Source organism: Equus asinus, chromosome 6 (genome assembly GCF_041296235.1).
Source record: "Equus asinus isolate D_3611 breed Donkey chromosome 6, EquAss-T2T_v2, whole genome shotgun sequence".
Taxonomy (NCBI): Eukaryota; Metazoa; Chordata; class Mammalia; order Perissodactyla; family Equidae; genus Equus; species Equus asinus.
In genome coordinates this window covers 72335439-72354742 of record NC_091795.1, presented here as the reverse complement: position 1 = coordinate 72354742, position 19304 = coordinate 72335439, and the positions used below count along the sequence as shown (strand labels likewise).

The following is a 19304-nucleotide window of genomic DNA, read 5'->3' as shown; positions in this document are numbered from 1 at the left end:
ACATAGCTGGGGGGGTGTGTGTGTATGTGTATATAATGGCTAGTATAGTTCCTGGTACGAAATAGACTTTTAGAAGGTAATTAATATTCTAATTTCCATTCTATTTTCTGTCCTTTCTCATTTTCTTTGTTAGCTTTCTCTAACTTTTTGAAACATCTACTTTGTGGGCTGTCTCACACCTCCTCCACACTTAACTAAGTCTCTTGGGCAGGGGACTCAGAGGAGGGATTCTGGTCTCAGATGTTTGTCAGAGAGAAAGGGACTGTGAAGTAGTGAGAACAACAGGCCACGAGTCCAGGGTCTCTGGACCAAGAAAGCATTTATTGGTTCGCTCCAGTACAACTGTAATTTCTAGCCCCTTTGGTGTTTCAGCAGGATGTGGATATTGGCTTCATGTTGTGGTTTGAATCCTTACTTCTAGAGAGCTTTCTGTCATTAATATTTTTTAAAAGGTGACATATCTTAATATTGATGGCATATGGTTTTATGAACATGAATTAAATTTCCTTTTATTGTTGGAGGTTTTGGGTGGGTTTTGAGACGTTGCTGGAGACATTCCAAGGCAGGGTTGGGATCACCAGGGTTGCAGCAGGAAGCAGCAGGCCCAGTGGCTCAAAGACAGGATGGGCCTGGGAGTGAGCAGGAGATGGCGCGTGGCCCGGAGTACATCACGTTGCTTTTCTTGATCCTGTGCGTCCCATCCATCTTTCATGGGGACTAATACTGCAGCTTTACCGTGGATTTGCATTGTGGTTTCTCCGGAGAGTCTCTGTGCTGCCGTGGAAGGCTGGAAAAGAACGCCTAGAGTTATGATAGCCGACATTCTTGTCTCTTTAGTTTCCAGTGTAGGTGTGGTCCCACTTTAGGAAGACAGGACTATAATTCTTCCTTCATGCCTGGAAATAAATATTGTTTTTATCTAGTAAATAAGGGCTTAGAACTCACAAGGCAAATGCTTTATGTTGGCTATTATGGAACAAGGAAAAAGAACTCGATGAAGATACAATCCTTGGAATCAATAGTTTACTACTCTTTATTTCCTTCTTGACAACCAAACCTTATTATCACACAGTAGAAATTGAGTTTTTTCCCCAGAAACTCATTTAGTACCTATCATGCTAGTGCCTCTATCTTTCATCAAGAGTGCTCATATTCAAAAGTGTAACCTACAAGCAAGATGAGATAAACTTCCAAATTTCAGGGTTTCTTTTAAGTATATGTTTGTGAAATCCAAAAATGACACCCTAATTTGAAGTATCCTGGGAACATTTGTCTTACGAACACTTAGGAAAGAAAACTTAGTGTTAATTATACTTTAAGGTGTTGTCATTTTACATTTCAAGTTCCTGGGAAGATAATTTGAAGAGTCTACAGTTTGGAAATTTTAGCTAAGTCCCGAACAGCCAGCCTCTCTGGCTGTAGCAAGGTAAGAAAAAATAAATAAAAAAGATGTAGGCTGTAACTAGAGACTGCGCCTGTCTTATTTAGCATTTCAAAACAAAAACCATAAACAAACATCTCAGATTCAAAACAGAAAGGAATTTCTGGCAGGGCAGAATGAAACCTGAGCCTGTGAAGTCCCGTCTAGAAGAGGTAACTTATTTAGCTGCTTATCCAAAGGCCACAAGTGAAACAGTTCACAGCTGTGATAAAACAAAAGGCATCTCAATATTGGAGAGTTGTGATACCTCCTTTTTTTAAGATTCCAAAAGACCTGCCAAAATAAGGCAAAGCTACCTTGAGGGAGTTTGACCTGAACTAGACGTTCAATATGAAGAATTAATTGGACCCCTTCAGATCTGCAACATGTGAGGAATAGTACCTGTGGGGAGTGTGGGCTCGGTCCCCTCGGAGTGTGTGTGTCTAATTCTGCAGAGGCAGAACGTTCCGTCATCTCCTCAGATGCAGATCTTGAAAACCTTCACGTTGTTTCCCCTTTCCTCACTTTCTGCTCTTGGGAGCTTTGCTTTTTTTAAGGTCTGGGCATTCACATTCTGAGTGAGGAAAAAGGGATAGATTCTAGACAGCTTTATCTCTGAAAACCAAAGTAGAAGGATTTTTAAATGGTTTGAGAAAGATTGGTTATGCTGTGTGTTTTTCAGAACCACTGAGTTCTTATATGTTAGACGAATTTTAGGAAAATTTATTACCACTGTCTGTGACATAAAAATGAAAGGCCAAATCAATTTCCGTATTTTAATCAGAGGAATGAATGAGCCTGTATATATCCTACTTTGTTGCAGGAAGGATTTAAGTCTGCTCAGGAAGGTAAATATCACAAAATTCTTGTACGTGAGAATAGCATGATAAAGGAGAAAAAAATAGCCGTGGCTTCCCGATTGCCCTTCATCCTTTAATCGCTCAGTGACTTCAATAAAACTCGACTTCCCTTGACTTTATTTTGTCTTAATTTGTCAAAAGGGAATTAAATAGTTACCTACCTGAAGGCAAGGGAACTGAACCAGATGATATCTTAAGGCCTTTCTGGTCATAAGATCCGTGTTTTTGTGATCTGGAAGTGCTGGGCAGGAGTCAAATATTACCTTGTGTTTGCAGAGCCGGGGAAGGAAAAAGTGGGATTGTCTACAGGACTCTCTGCCAAGTGCTGTAGACGGAAGGGCTTGGAGGAAAAGATCAAGGGTTCGCCCATAGTTATGTTTACCGTGAGGTGGTGGAGACAGCAAAACAGAGTTATTGGGAAGTCACTGACATCTTTTAACTGCCAGCAATCTTTAAGCCGTATTAACTGTGGCCTAGCCTGGATTCAAGGTAGAATTTATGCCTCTCTTTTATGTCTCTGCTGGCCTGCTGCCTTCACTCTTTCTCCATTTTCTCGTTTACTTCATTAATTATTAGGACTGTGAGGTAGGTAGGTGACAGATACTGCACAGGGAGAAGCTTGAGCAAAGACAGGCCAAAACTTGCCCAAATTCGCATGCTCATTTCTGCCTCTGACACTAGGAGAGAGTTGAGTAATTGCTGTTCTTCCTAATACTGCAGGCAGCAGCCAAATTCTCAGCATTCTTTTACCTTTGCTGCTGTTTTCCCTTGCCAGGGAGTTTCCTTAAGGAGCAGCCTGAATTTAAAGAAACAGAACAGTCATAGTGCATGGAAGGAGGGGTAGTGTGGCACTTGGGTGCCTCATCTTGGGAGGCTGAAATGATTAGTGTCTGCGGTGGGACATCCTGCTCTATGCTGGCTCCCTTACCTCTGTGTGTCGCTGAGCCACGGGACCAGGAAGCTCTTTGCGTCTGTGTGAGACAGCAGATCTTCACTACATATGTTTCAAGTACAGGCTAGCTGTGCAGCCTGGGAAGTTGTCTCTTGAGAGTCTAGAAACTCCACCCTTCCTTTGCATGCTGTCCAGCGGCAGGACACCCAGTGAAGTTAGGTGGTGTGAATCTGTGGCTCTGAAACTTGATGTAATGCATATTATTCTGAAGTATGTGGCGCTCAGCACAGCCCACAGCGTCCGCCAGCAATCAGCTTGCTTTGCCTTGTGGATATTACATTTTTGCCAAGAGCAGCCTTCCAGAATGAGGTGCTAGTTAATTCCAGTCGGGCATTTATTCGTTAATAAGTCTGCTGAATTCTAAATACTCCATTTGGGAGTATGTGACATGAGAAAACTTAGCCGCTAATTATTATGTAGATCTCTTCTCTGATTCTCACTTTCAATGCAATTACCTAAGCCACCAATCCCTAGCAGTATGAATTTATTTGATTTTTTATTTTCTGTAATATTTTCCTTTTTGTTCCCAAAGATTTCTTTTTGGTCCAATCTGTAAAACTGCTATAAATTTACTAAGAAGTGGGTAGACATTATATATTGTTTAACAGAAAACACTTCTAGTGTGGAGTACTGTGGCTTGCTCTGTCTTTCCTTCTTTTCTTTTTTGAAGATAATATCAAAAGTTAAATCCTGCTCCGGATCTTATCCTCTCTCTTCCAGGGTAGATTTCTGGACAGCTAACAGTGGTGGCGTCTGAAATAGCCATTGAGGGGTGGATGGTGTTCATTTACTAACTGGAGCTTTTGCCTAAATAGGTTCTGCTTTACTCTTCTTTGGTATATCAATAGGTCTTTATTTGGTTTCCTTCCTGCGTGGTTGGTGCATATTAGCTTGAGGACTTTTAAACTATGGGGGCACTAACGAGAGTCTGAATGCCTGAGGCCGAATACCTCTCTCTTGGAAGCAGCGAGGGTTCAGTGTGCATTTGCTGCCATCAGAGTCTGTGCTAGAAGGTCTATTTAATACCTCCCATGCCCACGACTTTGTGCTCTGATGTGGGCTCCTTCTCTGGTCAGTCCCTGCCACAACTCAGTGCAGGCTGGATCTCCAGTGCCCTGAGAGCCATTGGAAAGGTAGGCTTGCCAGCCGTCTTGCCATTTGCCTCCACGTTCTTCCCAGCATGGTGACATGCAGCTCTCCAGCTCTTGGTAACCCAACTATTAAGAGAAGTTGGGTTCTCTTCTAATAAAGGTATCTACACTAACAGGCTGGCGGAAGAGGATTTCTGGAGAAATGTTTGGAAGGGGAGCATTTGCCAGAACATAAAATCCATTTGACACTGTGAAATATGGTAATATGGATCAGAAGGTGATAAAGTGTCATAAAACAAGGCTCTTCACAAGGTTGTGGTAGACTTGCTGGCCTAGGAAGATGTGCCCAGGATGGTAAACCTTAACTGTAGCATCAACAGCTGGAGCCCTGGTCCAGATGTGACTTTGAGAGATAGGAAGCTGTGATAATTCCTTCTTTCAAGGTGTGGTTAACTTTGTGCCTTTGGATGGAGAGTGAGTCTGTGCGTGTGTGCGCGTGCATGTGTATTCAGTTGCTGAAGGCACAATACAGACGAAGAATACTTTGCATTGTATTACGGATGTGCTGAAAACAATTTGCGTGCTTGAAACAAATTAAATGTACTATCTACTCTGTAAATCAGCAAACTGAGAATGACTTCTTAATAAAGATTGTGCATTGTTTTATTACATTTGAAAAAAACAATTCTAATTAAAGTGCTTTGGCTTTTAAACTGCCTGGTTAATTGGGATATCTATACATGGGCAAGTGGAGCTGAGGAAAACTACCTGACTTTATGTCATGTATTGGTGATTAGGACAAAAGTTGTATTAACTCTAAGGCTGTGTGAGATGGTTTATGGTAGGTTATCACTCAACATAGTTTTTGGTGTTACGTAGGAATTTTAGATGTGATGGCAGAGAGGAAAAGCAGAGATTTAGGGTGAGAAATGGAGTCACTATGTAGGGAAGTAAGCAAAATAAAAGAAGCCAGAGGTATTTTTTGTTGGAAAGAGATTAAATTATTTTCAAAGACTTATGTTGAGAAAAGGTGAGCCCTCAGCAACCGTTTATTGATTCTCTATTCAGGAAACTGTATTCGATGCTTTGGAAAGAGAAAGGAAAAAGACTCTCTGCCAGTAGAGTTCTGGAAAACTTGAGGGAGATAAAGTATTTACATGCTTTAATAACATAAAACATGTCCAAAAGAAATACATAATTACAGCTACATTTGGCACTGAAAATAGCCCGTGTATTATATTTTTTAAACTGTGTGTGAATATGTAAGCATATGCCCTTGAGCCAGAAATGCTTGGGTGATACTGTTTCTTGAGAGAATGGAAAAGCAGAAGGTATTGGGAGCTACAAAGAGAGAAAAAACATAAAGGATGACTACTACTAAAGAAGGAACAGTGCACTTTTTTTTTTCTTTAGAAGGGATATATTTCATATGCATAATGATTCCAACTTTACTTTTTTTTGGATGATCTCAGTATAATAAGCATTTAACTTCCCGGAGAGCCTTAGTAATTTACATGTTATTACTAAAAGCCCTCAGGTAAAGGAAAATTAGACTCCTAAATTCAGTACCTGACTATTCTCCTCTTCAAGGTTTAGGTTTTCCAGTTTTATTTCAGGTTTATCTTGAACAAACCCCTTTGAAAACTCAGAAAGTTAGGAGGTATGTTCGATAGATCCTAGTATCTGTTGCAACCGAAGGTGAGGGTCAAAGGCAAGCCACTGGAAAAGGTGCGGTGTTGGCTTTCAGATTCCCCGAAGTTATCTTCACATCCTTCCAAATGTGTTCTTATCCTTCAAACCCTACCGTTTTACGTGGCTTCCTTTGTGAAGCCTTCCTGCTCTGCCCAGGAAAAAATAATGTCATTCCCCCACCCCCTGGTGCCCATAAATAGCACTTTCTCCTTCTCTTGTTATAGCACTTTTCACTGTGTTGGAGTTCACATTTCTGTCTCCCGGGCTCATTGTGATCCCCTTGAGTGCCAGGATTGTGTGTTATTCTAGCACTTGGCACACAGGAAGAACTCAATGAGCATTTGTTGACTAAATCTAGACTCAAGGTCATCCAAGATATGATACAAAAACTTTTCCATCTGAACTGTTTGGTTTGCATTGTGGAAGCTGAAACAAATGACGCTACCTGTCAGGAGAATCCCAGTGAGAAGTGACATTATTGCAGAAGGAAGCTCAAAATGGGTTAACCGTGTCCCATGTCCTCTCCCTCTACCCCTGCCCCAAATCATTATTAGATTTTATTTTTTTTAATTTTGCTATGATGGGTTAGTTTCAGCTGTGTTTATTTTGGCAAATATTTATAGAGAATTTTTATTTGTGAGGACTTTCCTTGCCAGTTTGTCATCAAGGTGTCATCTTTCATTCACCAACCCTTCATCAGCTTGTAAGAATTTTCCTCCCAGGCAGCTGCTTATAGCCTTCTCCTTACCACGGGGATCTAGTGCATCGAGCAGTGGAGATTCTGTGATCAGCTGCTTGTAAACAACTGATAAACAGTTATGGGTTACTTTGTAGACACACTTCAGATGACCATATGAATAATTGATGATGATAAAGCAAACACATCTGTATTATCAACAAATCCAGGATGGTGTCTTAAACATGTATGCTGACTAATCAGGAGGGAGTTTAATGTATTGAATGTTCAGTCCATGAGTGCAGTGCCAGTGAATGACACAACCCATTTCCTGCTCTAGGTGATCTCAGATGTCTTCAGGAATTTAACTATACAACTTCTTTGGGGAAGGAAGTCCTGAGCCACAGCATGAGGGTGGAAGTGTGTGACTGTGAATAATAAAAATGCCCCACAATGGTCTGAACAGGAAGTCCATAGGAATGCAATATAAGGAATTTAAGAAAGCAAAATCCCATTTGGATGTACTCCAAACCCCATGACTTCAGGGACCAAGGAATTCTTGATGACTGGTGGCTGGTGTCCCAACTTGTTACTTAGCAGTGTGGAGTTGTTTTTCCTACAGCCCTAGTCATGAACTCTTTGTTCTCTTTTCTAGAGGTCTTCAAGTGGTTTACAAATTAGGACAGAAAGACATTAGACATTTAAGGATACAACAGCAAATTACAGCCTTTGGGTGACGCATTTAGAGCTAAGCTTTTTCAACTGCTAAAGAAGAGAGGTTGGGGGGCCATCCCGGTGGTATAGTGGTTAAGTTTATGTCACTCTGCTTAGGCAGCCTGGGTTCACAGGTTCAGATCCCCAGCGCGGACCTACACCACTCATCAGCCATGCTGTGGCGGCAACCCACATACAAAACAGAGGAAGACTGGCCACAGATGTTAGCTCAGATGAATCTTCCTCAAGCAAAAAGAGGAAGATTGAAAACAGATGTTAGCTCAGAGTAAATCTTCCTCAGGGAAAAAAAAAAGGTTTGGCCAAGATAAAGTATACAGGGTCATAGACACATATACAAAATTATCCTTGGTATAAGCCGGGGCACCTATACCCTTTTATCAGTTGAGTGAATGTCCCCAGAGAGCCCCGTTTTCTTACAGCAGGGTTAATTTTGATGTATCTGCTGCAGCATGTCCCTTCACCTTTCCCATGTTTAAGATGCTCCTCTCTCCCCAGTTGGTGATTCTTCATAACGTTGGTGTCCAGTAACCCACTTGAGGACCTTTTCTTAATCACCACTAGTTGTTATAAAAGTTTCTGGAAGGGGGATAAGGGCAAGCTGGAACTGATGGCTAAGTAAAGTTATAGCTGTAGAGTTCAAATTCTCCATCATGCTTAGTTGGCGATGAAAAGTAAAGATTCTAAGCAAACTAATTTTTTGACGGTCCAGTGTTGATTTTCTTATAACTCTTAAAAACTATTTTTTTAACGTTTGTGTGGCTTCAGTACTATTGAAAGTCAGCTCCCAGACCTTGGGAGCAAGTGTGGTATCTGCAGAAGGAATATTTAACCTGATGGTGGATGCTGCCAGAATCGGAGACGTGTGTATCTCAGAACCCGTGATTCCTCAGTTAATTTGAGGTGGGCGGTGAAGGACTCGGAGCTGTTCTTGCTGCTGGAATAGCGTGTTTACCCTCAGTCTTTAATAAAATAAATGAATGGAGGCCTGGGAGGACTGGGAAACACGCTTGAAGGAGGGAGTGCCCCTCACGTTGTAAGCCAAGGTAAACAGTTCTTGTAACTGAAAAGTAGACTTCCTGGAAGGTGAGAACCAGAGAAGTGGGTGTGAAGTGCAGCCAGCAAGTACCATTTTCAGCTGTTGAGATAGCTGAGTTACCTGAGTCCTGAAAAGAACCTGTCAGTTATTTGGGGAAAATCAGTGTCTTGAACGGGCCTTTGACTGGCCTGTCGTGCCTACAACTGCACCCAGAGACAGCTCTTGGGGAGGAAAGGTCACTTTTGTGCTAGAGAAAGCAAGCAGATGGGGCTCTCTGAGGGGTAGAAATGAAGTCGTCAGTGACCTAGGGCAGCCTTGCAGGGGGGCCAGGGCACTGGCAGAATGCGGTGGGAAGGCGCCCCCGAGTCTGCATGGGATTTGGAGTAATGGAAACATAGACATTTTCTTTTCTGTCTGTCCTTTTTTACAGAGGAAAACTGTCATTACACTGGACAGCTGTGCACACATTGCACAGTATGTGATGTGTGTATATGCTTATGCACGCATCCCCACGTGCAATGTGCACACGTGTAAAGAGAATCCCTTACAGGGTCACGTTCTTGTCCTGATCACCTCTTTATGTCCATTCTTCTGTGATAGCATTTTCTTCCAGTTGGAGCTGTTAGGGTCTGTTAATTCCAATGGGGAAAAAAAATTCTGTCTCTAGCCATCATTAATTAATTTATATAAGTAAGTACATGTAGATTGTCTCCTAAGTGGCTTACCTGAAGCTGTGGGCACTTCACTCCTGAGTCCTCTCTTTTGCAGTTGATAAGGTCCCCATCAGGTTTGGAGTTGCTGATGTCCTGCCCATGCCATGTGTCAAGAAAGGAGTCCATCAGAAATGACTGACACGCATATTCCCTGGAACTTTTCATCCTCAAAGATTCTTGGAGCTTAAGTGGGAAAGGGCCTTGCCTTGTAAAAACAGACCCAAGTCCCTTTAATGGTCAGTCAGAAAGGGTTACCTAAATTCCCTCTCTGTAGTTGGTTTCTTGAACATCTTATTTCCCGTAACTAGCTATGTGTGCTAGGGCCAAATATTTGGTCCACTGCCTTCGTTTTAAGGAAATTATTGTAAAGGCGACATAACTCTACTAAACAGTTTTGGAAATAGAGAAGAAAAACAATGGTCCCAAACGCTCTTGTTCCAAACACAAGAACCAGTTTTGTGTCTTTGCACGTGTGTATATAAATGTATATATACCCTATCTAGTCTTTCTCTTTAGACATATATTTTTATCATACATCTTGTATCTTGCTTCTTTCCACTGCAAATTATATCAAGTGTATGTTCCTACATAGTCTCCATTATTATAATTTAAGCTGATTAATTGAGATGTACTCCAACTTTCAGCTTCATTTCCTTTCAGGACTATATAAAAGGCAAGAAGGGGAAAAAAGTCATTCCAGGTGAACCTAAGAGAAAATTCTATGTAGTCTTAATGGAATTTATTTTTGTGCGTGCCAAGGCTCTCCAAGCAGATGACTGAAATTGGCTCATCTCCCCTTACTAAGGATCTGACCACTGACTGACTGTACATCTGGTCCTTTGTGTCTAGGGCTTGTGGCATGAGGACTGTGGCCCTTAATTGTTTTGTCTTCTGTCCTTGATACCACCAGGCCTGTGTTGACTCTAAGGACAATGAAGCTCCGTAAGTAAGGTTAAGTAATGATTTGTAAACTTTGTGCAAATAGCCAGCCCCCTGGGTAGGAGGGACATTTCAATTCTCTTGCTTTTTTTTTGGTACATTATTGGATTGCAAATGTTTATTTAGTATGAAAAATGGATATAATTAACTAAGTCCTAAATAGGGACTAGATATTAACTTCAAGATGAGTTTGCAGCCTTTGTGCTTTGCATACATATGACATATGCTCTTGTTATCAAGGATTTTATCTGAGAATCTAAAATGGTTTTCCACTTCCACCATTTTATAAATGAAAACCAGAGGCCTAGAAGTTATCCCACAAGGCACATATATAAAATTTGGAAAAACTTGGGTCATTGTCAGAATTAAGTTTGTTGAAATTCTATTAGGAAAACAGACTTTTTTTTCCTTGTGTTATTATTGGCTGATGTATTAATAGTTTTTACAACGCAGATACTGGTTTCATATTCAAATGTATAGATAGCATATGTTGTAATATTTCATATTCATTTCTCTAATCTTTAAAAATACAAATTAGCTCAGGGCTGGTCTTCCTCAAGCCAAAAGAAAGAGGAAGATTGACAGCAGGTGTTAACTCAGGACCAATTGTCCTCAGCAAAAAAAAAAAATTCTCACTCAAAACCAATTGCACAAACAGTATGCAAAGTCAAATCACTGGGCTTCATATATATTTCATATAAATTTTAAGTGCCTTTTGAGTCATCAAAGGAAGATAGGAGCCGACCTGTGGCGTAGTGGTTAAGTTCATGTGCTCCACGTTTGCAGCCCAGGATTCACAGGTTCAGATCCCAGACGAGGACCTAGCACCAATTGTCAAGCCATGCTGTGGTGGCATCCCACATAAATAGAGGAAGATTGGCACAGATGTTAGCTCAGCAAGAATCTTCCTCAAAAGAAAAAAAAAAGAAAACCTTTGATTACCTCTGATATTAAGTTACTGTTTCTGAATTATAAGTCTTTGAAAATTTGTAATTCATGCGTGACGTATACCAATCAACTATGCAATCCAGAAAACACTGGATGTTTACATGGCTGCTTGTTATGGAGAGAGTAGCCATTTAGATGTCTTTAAGCCACAACGTGGATTAAAGTGGTGCATGCACACAAGTGAAATTTAACAGATACTTTTCAGATCAGCATATGAACGTAAAAGAGCACACTTTGTCCTGAAAAAGTGATTTGAAGGTGAACTCACATCAAATTTAATAGTTTAACCATGGATGTTTTGAAATTTTAGTTACATCATAAAATAATAACATTAATTAAAGTCAGCAAGTGTGTAAAGTTTTTTAAAAAATTAATTAAACACAAAGCTTAGTAGATACTTATATTCAACAACAGTAAGTGAATATTTGACACCCACCGCCATGGCCAAAATATGTAGACTGAGATTGTGTCTCGAGGATGAATGAAAAGGTGTGGGAGAGTTGGCCACTCTTAGGGAAAAGGTTTGTAAAGGGGGTGGGCACCTGGGATCCCCTAAGCTTTCGCCCAAAATACAGCCTATATTCTCTTGTTGTAACCAGTTTATACAACTTTATTTAAAGCTGGGAATCAATAGATTGTCTCCAGTACTAACAGTTAATCATTAATCAGATCATCTTTATTATCAACCAAAACTGCTTGTGTTTTCTTTTCAAAAGCTTCTTAACAATGTGATTGGAAATGTTTGAATCAATAAGTAACGAAGTCGATTTGTATGTTCCTTGTCATGTGGGAGAGAGTAAAGCCTGTGTTGGGGTGAATGTTTCAGCCGGGTGTGAGTTCTGGTACAGTGTCTCTGGGCTGTGTTTCCTTGCTTCCAGGGTCCTGGAGCTTGGCCAACTCAGAGGACGGGGAGGAGGAAAGGTTCGGTTTTGAGAGCCCCGGGTTTATTTCTGGCTGTTGAGATGTGAGACTGTGGGAGAAGGCATAAATATAGTTGGAGGGAGGTTGTGGACTCGGAGGTTCTCGCCAGGGGTCAATGCTGGATGGGTTTGTTTCGGGATGGGTTTGTTTATGGCTGCTTCACGCTGTTACCTCTCCGAGTTGGTGCTTCCGAGGGTCGACTCTCAGTATCTGGATCTCATTTGGTGGGTATATCGGAAGTCTCCCCCAGTGCGCCAACCACGGCCGTTCTGTTCCTTTTCTTTCTGAATTTGTAGTCAAATAACTAACTTCCTCACCTGCAAATAATGAACACCAAGCGTCTGGAGAAAAGATAGTTATGTAAATAGTAGAAGCATATAGCATTTGGGGCTGCATTTGTGAGATGGGGTTTGCAGCTCAGTCTGTGCATCACCGTCTCCACTGCTCTGAGAGTGAGCAAACGCAGCAGCCCCTGAGCCCCCTACCCCCCTGAGTCTTTTGCTTCTTTATGGGTTGGTCACAGATTTCCCCTGTGTGAGTTCTGAATCCTTTTACCTTGCATCCACCCATGTTCAGGAAGTCCCCCATCCAGCTACTGCCCTGGGTCAGCCTCCAGCCTTGCAGACGGGTGCTCTCTGCTGTTAGCAACTTGGGGGCTCTGCCCAGCCGACCTGACCATGCCTCTCCTCATCCTGAGGCACTTGCCTGCCTTCACCGGTGGCACTGACCTCACTCCAGCGCTGGCCCTGCCTCCTCAGCCCTGTTGCTTGCTCCCCAGACTGTGAATCAACCTGGTCTTGGAGCATTTTACCCACCTTTGTGGCCAGCGTGTGTTGCTTCCATTTGTTAGGGAGCGTTAAGCATGCAGTCTCAAGAAAAACTGCCCAGAGGAGATGACTTCCTCAGCAGAAATGTAGATGATAAGTTCCTTAAGGAGAAACCACGTTTTATTACTGAGAGGCAATGCTGTGTTCTAGTGGGACTTCTGGTTCTGAAGTCAGTTTGTAGTCTAGCCAGGTGACTTGCCTGGTGTGTTACCCTAGCCAGGCGACTTGACCTCTGCACAGTGTCCATCTGAAAAATTGGAATAATAATATCTACCTCATTGGGTAGATAATGAGTATCTACCTCATTGGGGTTGTTATGAGGAATAACTGAGCAGACTCATCTGTGTAAATCTCTTGAACAGTGGCTTGTACATAGGGAGCATATAGTAAGTGTCAGCTGTACTTGTGCCTCCACATTAAACACTATGGTTTATACCTAATTGGTGCTTATTAAATATTTTGTTGAGTAATTGTAATGTTCAGAGGTAGAGAAATGATTTGTTCATTTCTTACCATAAAATGAAAATAATATTTGTTTGCAATAAAGCATTGTAGGCATAAGACATTCCCTCCCTGGTGGGGGCCTGGCTAGTAGGATGTTCCAAATTCAGTATCAATAACCATGTGCCTATGATTTATTAATCAGACCTGTCATACCCGGCCAGTCAGAAATCTATGTTTACTGGCTCCCAAGGTAACTTTGCAAGGGAAAAACAGCTCAGTGAGGTGATTTATTTCCAGTAAGCATTGTTACGGGAACATTTTGAACTCTAGCATGTGGGATGGCTATGTTAATGAGGCTCTGCCCTTTCCTTATGGATCGCTCTGCCTTCTAACTTGTGTTTGCTTCTAAGGTAGGAGATGGGTAGAAAAATGCTCTTTAAATGAATAGGTTCTTGCTTCTTCCTAGCCCACTCAGTGCCTAGCGTGGGGCCACGCAAGTAGTAGTTGCTCAATAAATGGGGTTTTACGTTAATAAGTAAATTCATGGGACATTTTCTTCGCATTACATCACCTGGACGGCTGGAAGGTGCTTGTGAGGAGGTTTTGTTTGTGATTTTCCCCCAGGCAGGTTAGTATGCCAGACATGATTGTTCCCTCTTGCTGATGGGGTACTGAATTTGAGGGCTACTCTCAGAGTTTCTGCTCATCTACGATAAGAGGAACAAATGGTCCCCAAATGGTCCCGATGAGATGGTGGGGGAAGGGGCACCGCCACTCAGGTTTGATGAAGTGTCTTGGCCGTCCTCAGGATGAAGACCACAGCTCTCACAGAGGGGAGGTAAGTCATTGTTTTTTAAGTTAAGAAAGTTAGTTAAAAAGTTTACGCTGATAATAGTTCATGTGGCAAGGACTGAAGAATATTTATCTTTGTGTTCTCTTGATAGGGACAGGGACTGTGATCCTAAAGACAAGAGTTTTTAACCCAGAACCTGGAGATTACAATTTGGAAAAGATGGTTTATAAAAAGTGATCATGTCCACAAAGGTGACAAGAACATGAACCTGAAGTCCTTTGTCAGTGTGTAAGTGCTTCTTTTCATTCTAAAAATATTTATTGATTCTAAAAGCAGTTTATGTAACAGAATTGTAACAGTATTAAGTATCCTTTTTCTTTATGGAGAACTTGGAAGAGCTTTGAGCAAACACACACACATACTCAGTCAAACAAAATGCCTTGCCTTACCTTTTTAAATGCCATTTATGTTGCCTGTTGTCATTTTAATAACATTTCCTTTTTTTTTTTTTTAGGTCTCAGTGTATTCCAGAATATCTTTTTGGCAGTCAAATCCGCCTCTGGTACCCAACTTAAAAAAAAATAAATTTACCACAACTAGAAGGACCTGCAACTAAGATATACAGCTATGTACCAGGGGGGATTTGGGGAGATAAAGCATAAAAAAAATTAAAAAATAAAAAATAAATTTATTTCAATGCAAACAAGTGTAGTCTGGTTCTTGTGGGACAAGATTATCTTACCAGATGGTTTGAAGAATTCATCGTTTCACAAAAAGAAGAGAGGCGTCTACGATTCCCTTCTTCCCTCTTTCTCACGTCTCTCTCACCCAGATTGAAGCAGCCCATTTAAAACCTGATCTTCATAAAAGGAAGCGCTGTTGCAGAGCCCCCTTTGTTGGCCATCCGACTGCTTTTGCTGTCGTTCTGCCCTGTGCGCATGTGCAGGAATCAGCCCTAACAGCAGAGCCGTCTGCTGACAGTACAGGGAGACCGGCACATGGCGGGAAGGTGCAGGTTTTACTGAATAGAGCACTGAACCATTTTCTTATGAAGGATAGTATGTACGTGGGGGGAGAAAGTCCAATTTCTAGTTAGTTCCAGATGATTCACCACGCAGAAAGCGTCTTCTCTTCACTAGTGTTTGGGTCTTAGTAAATAAAGGGAGTGTTCTGTGTTGAATCCTGGCTTGACAAGAAGGAGGTAGTAATTGATCAGGAATTCTGTTTTTTTCAATGAAAGCAGTTGCTTAGAATGAGATGACTGTACATCAGGATACCTTTTCGTAGGACCATTTTTATCATCTTACCCACGGACTTAGTCTTTGCTGTCAGACTTTACTCATAGGGATTTATTAACAGCAATGGTTGGTTTTTAAAAAAGGGAAAAGATAGACATTTAGTTGAAGTACAGTTGGCAGATTTTGACCATTCAGGGGTGGTTTCTCTACGGAGTATCATTTAGAGGCTAACAAATGCTTTTTATGACTTTGTCTGGTACAGGAATGGCAGCCCTACGTAGGTTCCTCTTCATTTATTCCCTCTCTGCAGCCTCCCCAGCACTCTCTCTCTTTTCTTTTCCTTTCAAATTCGGTTCCCATCAGTCAGGTATCTGAAGAGCAGGCTGAGTCCTGTCCCCAGTATGGGGGGATGCCAGTCCAGCCACATTCTTCTATTCCTCTCTGCCCCAGGAGAGGACAGTCACCCTGACTATCTTGGGAGGGAGTGGGGTCCGAGCCCAGACTGCAGTTGGCTCATTCACCTGTTTACTCGGGGCCCAGGTTGGGCTCTAGTTCCTCATTTTCTTCACAGCTTCTGCCTCCCGTGGGCTAGGATTTCTCTGTTTCAGGGGCTCAGCACTGGGCGCTGTGCAGTGATGCTCCCAGCACCCTTCTTGGGAGCTTTGGACTCCTTGGGTGCAGGTGGTCCCAAGTTGTCAAGTCCCATCATGCCACGGCCCTTAGCGCCACAGGGTGATCGTTATGGGACGTACATCCTAGAGCCTGATTCCATGAGGCCTGGGACCCTGCAAGCAGGAGGAGTTGGGAGGCCCCTGAGAGGTCAGAGCCTGAGCTTTGAACCCAGACGCTATGGAGTTAAAATCTGAAGGACACAGAGATCACAAGAAAGACACCGAGAGAGTCGAGACACTGAGTCAGAGGCGAAGGAATCCAATATTGCAAGAGGAGAATGTGCTTGGGAGGGTAAGAAGTTTGGCTGCCTTCTGAGTAAAAGTGGCATTCTGTTTGTTAGCCAAAAATACATCAGATCTTGAACATGACTGAGGTCAGAGAGCTGTTGCTATACCAGGAATCAGAGAATTACGGAGTTGGAAGGGTCCTCAGAGAAGTGTCTCTGGCAAGCCCCCTCATTTTACAGATTCAGGAACGAGGCCCGTAAAGTTCATCGTGTTCTCTTAATGTTTTGTATAATTTCTGCTGTGCCTTCAGTGATGGCATCTTCTTCCTTCCGAACCCAAAGAGGTTGAGGGGCTTCCTCTTGCCCACTCTGGAGGGAGCTCTTGGGGCCCCTCTTGCCTGCCTCACCCGGTGACTTTGGTCCCAGAGTAGTGGGCACAGCAGGGGAATTGGCCTCTGCTGAACTTTTCTCTCCATGCCCGCCTCCTTGCCCCATCTCTACCCGCCCTGCAGGAATTTGGAGCCCTCCCCATGGGGGTGTGAAGCCACTGGAATGTGACACTCTGACCCCTGGCAGTTGAGTGTCCTGGATGGACCTGGCCTGGGAAACAGGAAGGACTCAGGGGAGGGGGGAAGAGTGCCCCATGGCCTTGGGGTGGGACGGAAGGAAAGGAAGTGCTGGGCAGTGTGACCTTCCCAAGTAGGCCCAGCTGACTTCCACAGCACAGGAGACCAGGCAGGCAGGGACACTGGGCTGGCAAACTGAATAGGTGGGTTTCCCCAGGCCAGGCCCATGGGTGGGGGCCTCTGGGAGTACTGGGCCCCAGGGGGTGAGCTCCCAGAGCAATTGGGGTGAGGAGAGGATTTGAGGGGAAGAAGGGAGGAGCAGACCAGAAGGCAGAGGAAACTTGTGGGAGATGATGAAGGTGAAGGAGGTGGATGGAAAGAAGCAATGTACGTTTCTCACCTTAGAAACCAAGTATGTCAGAAGGTGGGCAAGACCTTCCTAAGGAAACTTCCACCCCGTTCTGAGACCCTGGTGCTTTCTGTGTGTGTGTGTGTGTGTGTGTGTGTGTGTGTGTGTTTTGAGGAAGATTAGCCCTGAGCTAACTGCTGCCAATCCTCCTCTTTTTGCTGAGGAAGACTGGTGCTGAACTAACATCGGTGCCCATTTTCCTCTACTTTCTATGTGGGACACCAGCCACAGCATGGCGTACCAGGTGGTGCCATGTCTGCACCTGGGATCCAAACCGGCGAACCCCGGGCCACCAAAGTGGAACGTGCGCACTTAACTGCTGTGCCACTGGGTCGGCCCCCCCGGTGCTTTTTAACATGCTCACTTTTGGCAAGACAGAATCGTAGCAAGCCAGGGTTAGTGAAGGGGGTGGCTGCACATGATGGACCCCCCCCCTTACCACCCTCAGATCAGTTACCTCCCTTGAAATGATTTTCAAAAACCTGAGGCCCGGCCGCAGCGTGATGATGTGTCCCCCAGCTCCTTGCCTTCCTCTGGGATAAGGGAACCCTGCTTCCTCCCAGTTGAAGCCTGTTGCAGAACCAGGATGCAGAGCAAGGACTTGGAACCGCCTCCTGCAAGCCCTTGTGAAACCATGAGCAGATGATGCTGTTGCCAAACTGCACGTGAGGTTTGCCAGAATGGCAAGCGAGCTTTTCTTCGTTGGGGATGTTTAAAATTAAATTCCACGCTCGTGGGAAAGGAATAGAAACTATAGGTGACACAGTGTTTCTGAAACTACCTGTTAAGGAGGCGAGAACTAACTGCCACCGTACCTGAAGGGATCAGCCTTCCTTTGTGACTGCAGTCTGTGTGCCGAGTCAGTTGCCTCTTCCTGTGCCCAGGGTGTCTTGGACCATAATTAGTGTTCCGTGGTCATGCCCCATCCTGTCTGAAGTGAAGGTGCTCATCTCCCTTCCTCCTTTCTCACGTGATGTTGTTCAGAGCCCTGGGAACAGTGGCCCTGATGCTGAGTAGGAATGTCTTGGTCATTAGACTCATTCATTGGGCCTGCACAACAGGGTCTATGGCACCCCTTTCTCCACCCAACTGATACCGAAAGCCACCAGGAGAGGCCCAGTGGGATGCTGCAGGCAGGGCAGCAGGTAAGCAGGCCAGGTCTCACTCCTCAAGGTGTGCATCTTACGGTCTGCCCTGAGAACCTACCGATCTTCTCTACGTTTGGGTGTTTAAAGAGCTGAATTATTAAAGAACACGTTAAGTGCTTATATGTGACTTTAAAGCTACGTATCTGTATGCATGCTAATCCTTTGAAAATTGGTGATCTTTATTGTTAGCTAAATAGGAAATGGATTTCATCAGAGCCTCTTTTGGGAATTGACTACATTTGGTATTTCCTTTTATATCCTAAAAATGATTAGCTCTTGAAATGTGTATTGAACCTAAGAGGGAATAATATTTAACCTTTCAGGTAGGAGTTAAGGTTGGTGTAGTTCCACAAATTGTGAGTTTCATTATTTGAACAATTTTCTGATGACTTCTTTTACACTCTAAAGACTAACTTTAAATAGAATAACACTACAGGAGTACGATCTTGAAAAATCTGCCTACCTAACTGCATATGGGAGTACATATTGCTGTAGCATGTGGAAAAAGGACTGGGTACTCACATGGGTTGTATTTATGTTTCCTTTTGGAAGCAAATCAGTTATTCTCTGTATGTGTATGTTTCTGCATGCATGTGTTTTAACTTGAAATGTAGAAATATATAAAATTTTTCTATAACTTTGACACTATATATCTTTTTCTTTTTGGTGAGGAAGATTAGCCCTGAGCTAACATCTGCTGCCAATCCTCCTCTTTTTGCTGAGGAAGACTGGCCCTGAGCTAACATCTGTGCCCATCTTCCTCTATTTTATATGTAGGATGTCTGCCACAGCATGGCTTGACAAACAGTGCCTAGGTCCGTACCCAGGATCCAAACCTCCAAACCCTGGGCTGCCGAAGTGGAGCGTGTGAACTTAACCACTACACCACCAGGCCAGCCCCATACGCTATATTTTAAAATACCTGAAAGGTGCCTGCTTCCTAAGTCCCTGCTAGGCATGAATTACTATAAAGTTTATTTTTCTGCATCTCAAACATT

The 19304-nt window shown here is 43.2% G+C and overlaps 1 protein-coding gene and 2 long non-coding RNA genes across 4 annotated transcripts in view; 2 read left to right on the top strand and 1 right to left on the bottom strand.

Annotated features, from left to right (window-relative positions):
• The window catches only part of CRIM1 (cysteine rich transmembrane BMP regulator 1), a 187717-nt gene that overhangs the window by 8384 nt on the left and 160029 nt on the right, over positions 1-19304 (top strand). The window lies entirely within an intron of this gene.
• Positions 303-2556, bottom strand: LOC123286529 (uncharacterized). Its single transcript, XR_011504106.1, has 3 exons — positions 2442-2556; positions 1823-1994; positions 303-787 (listed from the first exon to the last, which is right to left on the bottom strand). It is a non-coding gene; the product is annotated as an uncharacterized lncRNA (long non-coding RNA).
• LOC106826643 (uncharacterized) lies at positions 13562-14753 on the top strand. 2 transcript variants are annotated; one of them, XR_011504105.1, is made up of 4 exons: positions 13562-13664; positions 14063-14092; positions 14199-14335; positions 14562-14753. It is a non-coding gene; the product is annotated as an uncharacterized lncRNA (long non-coding RNA). The 2 variants fall into 2 exon arrangements; XR_006528985.2 differs by lacking the exon at positions 13562-13664 and having other exon boundaries at positions 13879-14092.